Here is a 13,726-nt window from a genome sequence, read left to right on the forward strand (position 1 = left end):
ATTGACTCTTTCCGCTAGTGGTTATGAAACCGTTATATGACAAAGTAATTTTTCTACTTTTTTTCCCTCCACAAAACATAGTAACTTGCCTTCTTTTTATGATATAGTTGAATGTGTAGCATCATGTAGTTCCATCCTTTGAAGAACTTGCAGACCAATATGAGAAAATGGAGAAACATCTAATATCACTGTCAGATAAGTTCGAAGAAGAGTTTGTATATAGTATGGAAAATTTTTATTAACATAGATGTTTTCTATTTAATAAAAGTTTTATTCCCAAGCAAGTTTCCTTTACATTAAAGTTGTCAAAATTGAATTCTATTTTTATATTAACTTACATGTTAAAGGTAGAGATTATGTTCCCTGAGAAAAAATGTTTTGACTAATCTACTACTAAAATTAATAGCATCACTGACATATATATTGTATTATTTTCAAGGAAGTTACTAGGTAAGACCTCTGAAGAAACAAAAAATAGGTGCCTGACTTGAATAGGTTTCTGTTTGTAGGAAAGGCAAGCAGTTACCAAAACCTCAGTTAGAAATTTGAATAAATTTTTTACCAGCCACAAATTATCTTAACATTTTAAATTTTACATTCAAGTGGATTTTTTTTTGCACTTTGGAAAACATTATTTACCACTGTTTGAACTTGCTCTCTTAGTTTAGAAATTTTTTCTACTAGCACAAGTTCTTTTTTAATTATATGTATCCTTGAATGAGAAAAATTAAACGATACATTTAAGGCCTGAAATGCCTAACTCATTCAGGAATGGAGGTTTTCCCTAGTATCTTTTGGTAACTTGGAGTTAATTTAGTCAAATATCTAAATCTGTTAATGATGATTGTTTGATTTGTTTCATGCTACTGTTCTGTGCATGATGGTTTCTTTATTAATGGCTGAGTTGTTGTGTACTGATCATTGCCCATGTTTTCCCAGTGACAGCTGTTTTTCATTAGTCTTCACTTAGGGGCACCAGGGCAATTCAATGACAGTAATGAAGGAGGGACAAAGACAGTACCTCTGTGGTTTGTAATTCCACAGAATGTAGGCCTTTTGTTTTTGGTTTTGTTTGTAAGAAAGATAGTGACTAACATTTATTGAGTACCTATTATGTGACAGGGACATTACAAAATACTTCACCTAAAGGTAGGTACTTTTAGCTCTCTTTGCAGATGAAAAAACAGAGCCTTACAGAGATTGAATAACTCGGCTAGTGTTACATGGTTAGTCAGTGGCTGATGAAGAAGACAAACTTACATTACCTGGGCAAAAGCTATGCTCTTTCCATCATTACATACTTCCTTCACATTAAAGAAAAGAAAGAACTAATTTCTTATGGTCCTTACATTTGAATATTCATTAAGTAATTTTTCGAACAAGTCAAATTGTGTAATTTTTATTTAAACAATATGAATCATAAATGTCCAATACTGTTTTTCACATAATCTTATTAAATACATCAACATAGAACACTGGATTATTTTTTTATAATACCTAAAACACTGAGATACTCAATAAATGTTAATTATACAAATAGGGCATGAGACCGATTATCAGTTTATGGAAAACAAAAAGTGTAATGTTTGGGGACTAGAGTAAATTACTATTTCCAGGAAAGCCTCTATAAGTTTAGAATTCAATATGTTTAAATTTTAATGCCTTATGATATGCCATGATTCGGATTTCCATTTAATTTATTTTCAAGTACCAGCATGAATTTTGTGAATCTCCATCCATGCTCCTGGGAACTGCATACCACAGGAAGAGTGCATTCAACATGCACACCTCCCAGAGAGCCCTGAACAAGCTGAATTACTATACAACTTTCAAATCTTTGAACTTTTATAGATGCATGTGGATACACAGTGATATTAGCTATACACTCTATGCATACTCAGATATTCTCTAATATGTACCATTTACTCATGCCGGACTTATCTAGCATGAACTGCAGTGCAAGATTGGCATCTGCCAGATACATTTTAACCAACAGAGAACCAGTTTAAATATTTCATATCTCTTTTCTTAACAGCTGTTTTTTGGGGGGTTGTTGTTTTGCCAGCTAGATTGCTTGCTTAATAATTGACTGGAGTCATCCGAATAATTTTATTTCCACAGAATTGGTCCCTGAGCCATAACATCTATGTTGAAAATTTTAAAAAAAATCTTTTCATTTAGTGGCATTTTTTTTCACTTATTGTTGCTATACCCTCTTAACCAAACCAAGTAGAATTGAGAAAACAACTTAAACAATTATGAAAGTATAACTACCAAAACAAGAATGCACTTAATTTTTATTTTTACACTCAGACCAGACGGACTTGGCGAATGAACTGAATATAAATGAACAAACTATTAGCTCCCTTCTAATGTCAGGAGAAGTATCAAACCTCATATGCTTTGATCATCAAATTTTCTGAGCACCTTTCATCTGTGGAACTGTGCTAGATGCTGAAGATTACAAACAAGCAGGTCCTAGTGCTTGCTTTAGACAAAGTAATATGGGATGAAGACAAACTATAAATTGTAAAACAATTTAGTTAATATTTTATTAAAATTTACCAAATTCTAGGCAAATAATATTGTGAGAATAACTGAGAAAATCATGTAAGGAAGTATATTTGAGTTGATTTTGAAGAATGGTTAGACATTTTCTAGGGAGAGAAGCAGAGGGAAGAGAATTATAGGCAAAAGTAATAACAGAGGTATAACAGTGTAGGTTTACTCTGTAATTTACTAGAATATTGTTTTATTGTCCTTTGAGGTTATATGTTAATACACATGGGAAGATATGAAGGAGATGAAGAACAGAGTAATATTTCTTTGTGACATCGTTGAGATGAAACCAGGGTAGGTAAAAGCAGAAATATTTGATTAGGTAGAGGGAAAAAATAAGGATATATAATATATAATGACCTTTAATTTAAGTAGTTAATTGATGAGCAGTAGGAAGGATGGGGGTAATGGATAGTTGTGCTAAAGTTTCTTCAAGAGAATTTCAAGAGAGTTAAATGCTTTGTATTTGCCAAATACTCATTAAATAAATGTCTTTGACTTGACTTGCTCATTTGGTGGGTATATAGGTAGAGAGTAGGTAGAGCTGATGAAGACAGAAAATCTCTCTGTCGTCTCTCTCTCTCTCCACACGCCCATACACACACACACACACACAGCTTGGGGAAGTGGTTTCTCAGGCCTTTAAGGAATGATCTTTTTAGTTACTTTTGAATAATTAAATTACTTTTTAACCATGTTTATATAATTATAATTTGAGCATTGTGCACCTAGGTCATATCTTTAAAGATTGATTTCCAGCGGTGTCCTCTGATTTTATTTTAAGGGAACATAATCATATAAACCAAAGAAGTGGTATGTTTATTCTATATCATCATTTACCTCTGCTGACACATTGAATGAAACTACTTTTTATAATCACATCAGAAAATTGCTTAAGATGCAGAGAAATCTCTCTAAATAGAACAGTAAATGCTGAATTTGATTAGTTAATCAATTAGACAAAACTTATTTTTCAAAAGGAGTTCTCAATTAGCTTCTTCTTTATATCTAAGACAATTTAAAGTATGATGTAATGCTTTCTTTTCTTAAAATAATGTGAAACTCTTTTTCATAAAAATACATTGTCTGTGATTATGCACCCAATAATGCATTCAATATGGAAATTTAATTAAATGTTGTTAGAGATTTTTAGTGTCTTGTTAAAGACACTATTATGAAATTATAAAAACAATGATGTTGTTGTTTGTTCTTATTTTTGACCGAATATTTTTAGTTTCTTTAATTTACGTCTCTTTACAAATAATTTACCAGAGTCAAAACTTCTCTGAGACTGGTATCAGAAAGAATTTTTAGAAAAAGCGAAGTTACTTTGTAGTTCAAGTTTTAAGGGATTTAAGATTGGTAGATTTTAGAAATTCTTCTCCTCCTAGTTCTGCTAAACAAAGAAAGTTCTTTGAAATACTAATCTCTGTACTCGCTAAAGAACCAGTCTCTGATAGACACTTATTCACTATGGCCTTCTACATTGAAAAAACTCAATTCAGGTCTTTAGTGCCAAAAATAAAATTAAAATGTTCATGTCTCAAAGACAGGCAAACACATACTGCCAAAAACAGTTGCAGTCAAAGATGGAAAAAAATGAAAGTCATCTCTAAAACTGTCAATTTTTAAATGTTTGAGTTAGTGGAAATATGATTGAGGTGAGTGAAGAAATGTTAATTAGCAATAATATGTTGTTATTACTTGTTTTCAAATTGTTACCTCCCCCACCAGAAAGAAAATTTGTTTGAAAACATACTAATGGACAAAAATAGTTTGATATGTCTTTGAGTATTTATTTATTCTCTTTTAATCTATAAAGAATGTTTCCACATTCCTGCCTCAGATTTCTTCATTACTCTACTCATTTTCTTTAAAGAGTCTCAAACTCTAGGATACACAAATATGGGCATTTCTATTCATTAAAAGCACAGTTTTTCCTTTATGTTTTATTTTAAATCTCTCTCTCTCTCTCTCTCTCTCTCGCTCTCTCTCTCTCTCTCTCTCTCTCTCTCTCATGCTGTTCTGCAGTTCATGATATCTGAAGCAGGGTCAAAAAGTTGACAAAAACTATTGAGAATATTTTCCAGTGGTTTGTAAAATAACAATTATTTTTCAGTTGAAATGACTGGCTGGATGGGAAAACAGCGAATAAATATTTACAAAGTATTTGGAACCAAGATTTAAAATCTATAGCAAATCTAAGCAATTTTATCAGATCTTTTCTTTTTATTTTTCTAATACTTCAGAGTAAAAGGCAAGTTAATATAGAATAAAAGCTCACATTTTTAGCATTAGCAATATCTGAGTTTGGATTCTGGATACCCTATTTACAAGTTATTTGAAATCTAGCAAGTTACATATCTTCTCTAAAATTTAATTTCCCCAACTACCTTCTTTGGTTACTGTTAACATTAAATGTAACAATAAACATAAAGGACTTCAAGACATAATAATTCTTATTAAATATTAGTGATTAATAGTAGTGGCAATAGAAGTAGTGATAATAGTGGTAATAGCAGAAGTGCAGTTTCTGCAAATATAAGATTCTTGTTATCTTATTTTTGTACCTTTCTTAGCCAATTTCATGCTTACATCTACAATGTAAAATTATGTTTCTAATGCTATATTTCTTTGGCCTTAAGAAAAATTTAGGGACAAGGTTCCATATTGCATCAGTTAGCACATCTGCTTTACACACAGAACATCCTGAGTTCACGCCCCAGTGGAGCCATAGTCCATGGCCTATGGCAATGCCACCCTGAACAAGCCCGATGTCTGATCTTGGAATAAACAGGGTCGGGCCTGGTTAGTACTTGGATGGGAGATCACCTAGGAAGATCAGGTGCCATAGGCAGAAATAATAATAAATAAGGAAAACAAAAGAAAAATTTAGGAGAATCAATTTTGCATCACAATTCTTATGGATAAACTCCTCTGAACACAATTGTTCTATTAGGACATATCTGGTTGAAAATGTGTTCATGTGTTTATTACCTGTCAACATTTCAAAATTTATTTGTTTTTGTCCTTTGATTTAAAATTTGCCACATTCCCGAGAATTCTATATTTTGTAATGAAACTTGTTTTTGTCATGCTTTTTGACAGTCGTCAACCAGGAAAGTCTTGCCTATGTAATCCAGCAATCAAAAACCACATGCAAATACAAAAACAAAAATACGAATAGTGGGTAGGGAGCAGCTTTGCTCAGAATTTATTTCTCTCTGTGATTGTACAGTCGGACTCCAAGTTTATCTTTTGAAATATGAGGTTAAATAGTTGAGATTTATTTGCATAAATCTTTTTGCTTCTTTTATGGAATATTTTTTACTTTCGCATTGGCACAAGATTAGGGTTTAACATCCTCTTCATGGGTATGGGTTAGCACCTTTGTTATTTCAAAGCACCTTGGCATAGAAATAGGTTAATTTAATGTCTGATTACCTAAAATTCCAGTAATTCTTCATTATCTCTAAAATAATAGAAATTGGACTCCTCTACAATAAAATAAAAAGAATGATATCCAAGGGGAAGACAAATAATTCTGTAGTTGTTATTTTCCCATAAGTTTTACTGATCGGTTAGGAGTTAGGGAAATGTTAACACCCTTAAAGACTAAGAAATCCATAGTCATTTAAAGACTCCCCAGGCACTACATCATGAACAGTCCTATTCAATGAAACTAGCTATCATTATCTTTATATAACAACATTTTCTCAAATACTAAAGTAAGTATTGTCTACTTTATTAAAAAAATGTGAGTTCTCTCTAAAAATAGTCTAATGTTGCACACATTTTGAATGCAACCTCATTGCTACATGGACCAAGCTATAAGATAAACCAATAGATTCTACTATTTAAACTTTTTGTGGAGATATTTAGATAACTTAGATAACCACCCAAAATTTCCATTATTATAGAAAATTAGGTGGGGCTCCTGATTATCTTGAGGTTGGGTGGTGAGTCTACACTCTTCTACCAGTTGATCATTTGTCATACATGCATTCCTAAAACCATCCTGCAAAATTGTAAGTTTAAACTTTGTTTGTTTAAGATAAACAAATAACAATGCATGAGAGCTTTGAACATGGTATTTAAAATAATTATTCAAAGAATAAAGTATAGAATTAAATAATTTGGGTTGAATTTTAAGACTCTGTTTTACTTACTAAGAATGATACGGACTGTAAAATTAAGATTTATGTACCTAAGTTATTTTCTATATTAAATGAAGATAATTATAGCTATCTAATATAGGGTTGTTAAAAGAATGAAATGAGATTTTACGTGTAAGTGCTTAACACAAGGCCTGGCATATTATGAGCAAAAAATAAATGAGAGCTGCTATTATTATCAGTGGTAAACTGAAATTTGTAAATGAAAAATAGTACTAATTAGTAGAGCAAAACTTTTTTGATTTGTGTATCAGTGGATAAAGAATATATTTTGAAATGTTACCATTTAATTTTAACATTCATCGTGCTTTCTTAAAATATTACACATTTTTTCTCATTTTGCTAAATAAGCATCATGGTATATTTCTAATTTATATTCAAGTATGTTCAGTAATATAATTAAAGGTACCATGCACCATCACGATCATTACCACAGTTAATGGATTCTGGTTGGTTAAAAAAAAAAAACGCTATGTGATATGGTGTTCTATATATGTTGAAAGAACACAGGAACATTCCATTCGACCTGCTTTTGTACTGTTCAGCTTTATGGACTGTATACAAATGTAGCATGTATTGATGATATTAGCTAGTAAGAAAAATAAAATATTATGAGTAATCATTATAGTAGACAAAAGTTCTGGTTCATGCTCGTCTGAGTTTTACACCTGTCTGTAGAATCCCTCTGAAATTTACTTTCCTCGTATTCTGCTCCTGTTATAGAACTGGTAATATAGAGAGAAAGTGGGCAGACCTAACACAGAGACTAATCTCTCTCTCTCTCTCTCTCTCTCTCTCTCTCTCTCTCTCTCTCTCTCTTTCTTTCTTTACACACACACACACACACACACACACAAATGTTTTTGTTTTTGTTTTTAACCTGATTAACCATATGGAAAATATATGACCCATAAATCATTAAGCTTGCTCATATCACTAGCAGGTAAATGGCATTACACATTTTTATACTCATTGATTCATTGTATGTAGTTCATTATAACGATATATGAAGATATTAGGATGAAAGAAAAAAATTACTTACAATTTTGTTATACTCATTATTCAAACATCATGTTTTTCTAATGTTCCAGTTTTTGACTATGTTCATATATAGTTTTTATTTAATTTATATAAAGTATACAATATATTTTCTATTTTTTAAGATTTTGTAGCAGAAACATATATACTTTGTTGATATATAGCCATTTAAATTATAATTAATGTCTGTATAACTTTCTATTGACATCCCCTGATGGCTAATTTAGTCACTTACATACCATAGTAATATGATCTTACATGCTTAACATATGTACTTAATATACATATTTACCAGGAATAAAGAATACTAAATATTCAGTATTACCTTAAATATAGCTGACTTGATCCTTGATACTTACTATCAAATTTTTCTAGAATTATATGTAATGCAATATCCTCCAAATGGAGAGGTGGCTGAATCAAAAATGTGTGAGGAAAAACACTAACAACAATAACAACAAAATGAAAATAAACATTTACTCAGTATTTACTTCTAAATAATCAGAGAAGACAGTTATTTTTAACAATATTTTACAGATGGCGAAACTGAGGCTGAGAGGGGTTAAGCATGATGCAAAAAATATATAAAATAATGGACTTGATCATGGAGATGAGCATAGTTTTAGGGCTTTATAAAGTCTTTATATCTTATTTAATTAGATTAAGTTTCTACTTATCCTAGTTCAAAGATATATGACACATTATATAAATAAGTAACCCTAAAAATAGTTCCCGACAAAGAAAATCAGTTAAAACAGTTGTTTCCAAGGTAACAATACTAATCCAATTGCTACTACAATACTATTAACAACATATGTAAAATCTATTGCAAGGAGAATACTGTCATTTTAAGGACAAAAGAGTCAGAGAGGTATAGAAAATAACTTGAAATCAAAGAGATAGTAAAACTGAAATGAGGAAAAGTGTACTTATTAATGTTATTTTATTTTTAACAATAGTTTCAGTTCTGTTTTAGTGGTGTTATGTCCTTTAGATCTGTCAAATAGCTTGTGTTTCCTCTCTCAGTTTCATATTGTCCTCTCATTGAAACCACTAGGAAAGACTATTAACTTGAAATTGATGATATGTTTACAGCTGCTTCATTTAGTTGCTGAGTAATAACACTATCCTTTCTAGGTTATTTGCTTGCTTAAGCAAGAAACTAACCAATTAATAAGCAAGTGCATTGTAATAAACAAATACTTCATAAAGATTTCATAGGGGGAAAAAGCCTACTCTTTTCTACTTAATGCTATCACTGTGCTATGTGAACAGAAAATATTAAAGCTTCTGTTTTAAAAGGGAAATAAGGGCTTCTTATATACATTTGATTAAAAGTATGATGCTCTATAAAAACTAATCAGAATAGCTATTATGTTGTAATTTTTTCCCTTACTGTTATAATATTTAGATAGGCTTGTGTTTGAACCGTTATAGCACTAGAAAAAATAAGTTTTGTCATTTACTGTAGGATTTGTTGTTTAACTCACACCATAAGATGAATAAAGAAGCAATAAATCTCCAGATTTGTTCTTGAATCCTGGCTTTCATTCATTCACAGGTGGTCTGGTGAGCCCCTAGGAGAATGTTCTGTGCTTATCTTGGAGTCTAGCACATTTTCTTCAACTTTTAGACACTGATATATTCCTAGAAATACAGATGTTTGCCTCTGTGAAAAGGAGACTTGATTTCACACCCTAAGGCCCCCTCATCAGATCCACTCTGCTTCTAAAAGTGTTAAATTCATTTCTTTCAAATATATAGATTCATCCTCATTTCAATAATAGAAATTCGATTATATATATATATTTTTTAAATTTCTTCTGAGCTATAATCACATACAGATAATCCAGGAAAAATTAATTATGATAAAAATAAAATTCAGTCAGCATTCCAGAGAGTAGTTTTAGGTCATAATTTAATCCTTGCTCATATATTCTGTATTTCTTTATTAAAATTATTTTGAGAACAACAATAAGTGTGTTTCTGCTTTAACCTGATGGTTTAAGATGGGACTAGCATAGGGAGGGACTATCCTGGTTTATTAAAAGTAGAAGCATTAAAAAATAACCTTCATATACTTTTTTAATAAGTAAGAATATGATATTTCTAGTACATCGAAAGGTTTTGACAAGGTGTGCTAAAGTCACTGATGCCTGCTCTGCTCTGTTGGCTAGAGCACTCAGGTCACATGCGAGGCAACCCCAGTGCATGTGGTCTTCTGTGCAAACTTGATAACCTGTCGCTGGAAGGCAGTACATTGCTTTGGTGGTGTCCACAGTATTTATAAATTAACTTGGTGATCCCTTTCTGCAGTGTCAATAGAATGAGCAATCTGATTTCATAGGTCAGATAAATTTACCTTCATTTATAGCTTTAGAGCTTTACAGCACTCTGTAGAATTATTGGAATAACTCTGTGACATTCTTCTATTTTTCTTTCAATGCCTTCAGGTAACAAGATAGACTGCCCCGAGTAACGTTTATAGGCAATTTATTGCTGAGCAAAGTTTCTAATATAGAAAACATAGTAACGTAATTCATAATAATATTATTTATCACCATCACCTTGAGTGTCATTATTAACATACTGCAATTCTTTGAAACGAAAGGATATCCAATAGGCAAGGATAGAAACTGAATAACCAAAGTCTTTAGGAATGGGATGGTCTTGGACACTCTCAAACTTGGTAACATTGTATGGCTCAGAATTTGACAAGTAATGACTCTCAGTCTTTCTCACACCATACCTTCCATGATCTTAAATAAATAAAAACAGAAAGGAAATAATAATAACTGACAACTCTTGCTTTTCTCACAAAAATTATATAAATTTCAAATTTCAAAGAGCAGTAATTATGAGTACAATCAAAATTATATTAAGATAGTCTCCACATGAAATAATTCTATCATCAAGGAAAATAATACTTTAACAAATAAATTTTAGGAAATTCATCATTCTGATTTAAGTAGCAAAATTGATTTTAAATATTTTTTTTAGTTAAATAAGAAAAAAAAAATCACAGTTTTTCATATATCCTTCAAATTTCTTCCTTATGCTATAGAGAAGGCATATTGTAACTGTGCCCTGGCAGCTGCACAACTATGACAAATGCCACAGTCAGCACAACCCTGACTTATAATTTAATAACATCTTGATTCACCAGTCGAAGCTTATCGTAGCCTCCAGAATGTCCATTGATCTAGCTCCTGCCCTCAAGTTGTACCCTGGTTGCCCATCTTACATTCGTTTCATTCATTGCTACAGAATTCTCCTGAGATCCACGCCCCTATCAAAGCTAACTTGCCCCCATTACTTCTTTCTATAAACAACTGCTACTCAGAGAAATTAACACCACAGTGTTAATAACTGATGATAGCAAAACATGCTATACATTTTAGATATCAATGTCTTAAAATAAAAGGATTGACTATTTTGATTATTTATTACTATGTAACAAATAATTTCTAAACTCAGTGACTTAAACAAACATTAATTATTTTTTTTACACCTCACAGCAGTTCTGGTTTTGTATTTTTCATGTGGTTGAAGTCAGAAGTTGTCTAGAGCTGGCACAGCAGGTGGCTGAAAAAGCTGCAAACTGGTAGGGCAACTCTTTATGTAGATTTTGGTCTTCTCCATGTGGAGTAGTTTGGGCTTCCTTGCACTATGGCAGTCTCAGAGAAATCAGAGGCAAGCTAAAAAGGATCCAAGAGTGAAATAGGTGAAAGTGGACAGCATTTTTATAACTTAACATTGGAATTTATACAGCATCATTTGTGTTTTACTCTGTTAATGGAGATAGTCATAAAGGCCTACCCAGATTCAAGAAGAGGGAATACAGACTTCATCATTTGATCTTGGAGTAGCAAGGACCTAGAGAAACATACAGGATATAGCAGATATTTTTAGAGCCATCATTGGAAAATATGAATCTGCCAATATAAGGAATATAGGCACTGTGTAGCCTTCATTATAACATGTTATATTCAATTATTTTGGATAAATGTTTATTAATATATAATGGAAAATTAAATGATAGCACTGATTGTCACTTAGGAATTTTTTTAATTTATTTATTTTAATTAGTTTCAAGTATACAGTACGTTGGTTAGGCATCTATATAGTTCGTAAAACAATTACTTTGATTGCTCCCTCCCTCCCCTGACCCTCCAACTAGCCAACGTATTAATGTTAATTGCATTCAATGTGTCATGTTCCTCATTCCCACAACCATCTATCAGTTATTAATTTGTACTTCTTTAACCTTTCACCCCATTCTCCCGATCCCCCAAGCTCCCTCCCCTCTGTCTATCTCCAAATTGTCCACTATATTTGTGAGTCTGTTATTGATTAGTTTTTTTTATTCCTTAGATTATGCATATAAGTGAAATCATATAGTGTTTATCTTTCTCTATCTGACTTAAATACCTTCTAGTTCCATCAAAGCAATATCATTTTCCATCTCCTTTTTCAAATGTAGGGTCTTGTTTTCTTATCCTTTCAGCCACTCTATCTGCTGGTTGGAACACTTAATTCTTTTTCATTTAAGGTACTTATTTATAGGAATGTAGTTGTTAGCATTCTTTATTCCTGTTTTTGATCCATGTTTTTTTTTTTTCTTAAGGAAATCCCTCAAATATTTCCTGTAATACTTACTGCCTTGGTGGTGATAAATTCTTTAGCTTATTTTTGTCTGGGAAACTCTTTATCTGTCCTTCAACTCTAAATGATAGCTTTGCTGGATAAATTATTGTTGGCTGTAAATCCTGGATCTTGATCCTATTGAACATTTTTTGCCAAGCCCTTCTTCCATCCTGCATAGTTTCTTTTGAGAAATCAGCTGTCATTCTTATGGGCGTTCCCTTATAAGTAACTATGTTTTTCTCTTGCTGCTTTTAATATTCTTTCATTGTATTTAATTTTTGGCATTTAAATTATGATGTGTCTTGGTGTGGGCCTCTTTGGGTCCCTGATTTTTGGAATTCTCTGAGCTTCCATGTCCATTTTCTTCACCAGGTTAGGGAAGTTTTCCATCATTATTTCTTCAAACAGCTGTCCCATCATTATTTCTTCAAACAGCTGTTCAACATCTTCATTTTCTTCAGTTATGCCAATCAGACTGATATTTGGACACTTGATAGTGTTCCATATGTTCCTTAAATTATTTGTATAGTCTCGGCATCTTATTTCTTGCCATCTGATTGTGTGTCATTGGCTTCCCCGTCCTCTAGATAAGGTATTTGATCCTTTTCTTTATTCACTTTGTTTATTCCTTTGTTTATTCCATTTAATATACTTCTCATCTCAGATAATGTGTTCTTCATTCCAGACTGGTTCTCTTTTTTAATTTCCATTTCCATTTTTATGTTTTTTATCTCTTTATTGATTTTATCTACACTTCCCAAAAGTTTGTTGAGCATCTTTATAACCAGTGTTTTGAACTCTGCATCTGATAAATTACTTGACTCCATTATATCTGGATCTCTGTTCTGTTCTGTCATATGGTTTCTGCTTCTTTGACTTCCCTTTTTGGCTGTCTTTCTGTGTCTGTCTCTATGTACTAAACAAAGCTCCTAAGTCTCCTGGTCTTATTAGTGTGGATTTGTGAAGTAGGTGTCCAGTGGCACAGTCCTGAAGGCCAGACTTAGCCCAAGCCTCTACAAACTCTGGCACCACCTGTTAAGATTCAGCAACAATTCACAGATGCTGTACTTATAGTTGCTTCAGAAGTTCACACCAAAAACTGAGGCCAACTGGTGACAATGTGAGTCTAGGCGCTGCTCAGCAAAGAGCACCTGGCTTGCTGAGGATATATACCTAGATGTGGCTTGTGGGGCCACGAGTTGGGGGAGGTGGGGTTTCAGGAAATCCTCTGGGTGTAGAGATTCTGTTATCAAGTTTGATGACCTCTTGGCTATGGTGGCACTGTGTCTGAGCACTGGGAGAGAAGA

At 32.3% G+C, this 13,726-nt stretch overlaps 1 protein-coding gene and 1 pseudogene across 7 annotated transcripts in view; both read left to right on the top strand.

Annotated features, from left to right (window-relative positions):
• The window catches only part of PCDH11X (protocadherin 11 X-linked), an 802,247-nt gene that overhangs the window by 475,983 nt on the left and 312,538 nt on the right, over positions 1 to 13,726 (top strand). The gene's annotated exons all lie outside the window — the stretch shown is intronic.
• LOC118608055 lies at positions 5,303 to 5,416 on the top strand (annotated as a pseudogene).

Source organism: Rousettus aegyptiacus, unplaced genomic scaffold (genome assembly GCF_014176215.1).
Source record: "Rousettus aegyptiacus isolate mRouAeg1 unplaced genomic scaffold, mRouAeg1.p scaffold_m13_p_9, whole genome shotgun sequence".
Classification (NCBI taxonomy): domain Eukaryota; kingdom Metazoa; phylum Chordata; class Mammalia; order Chiroptera; family Pteropodidae; genus Rousettus; species Rousettus aegyptiacus.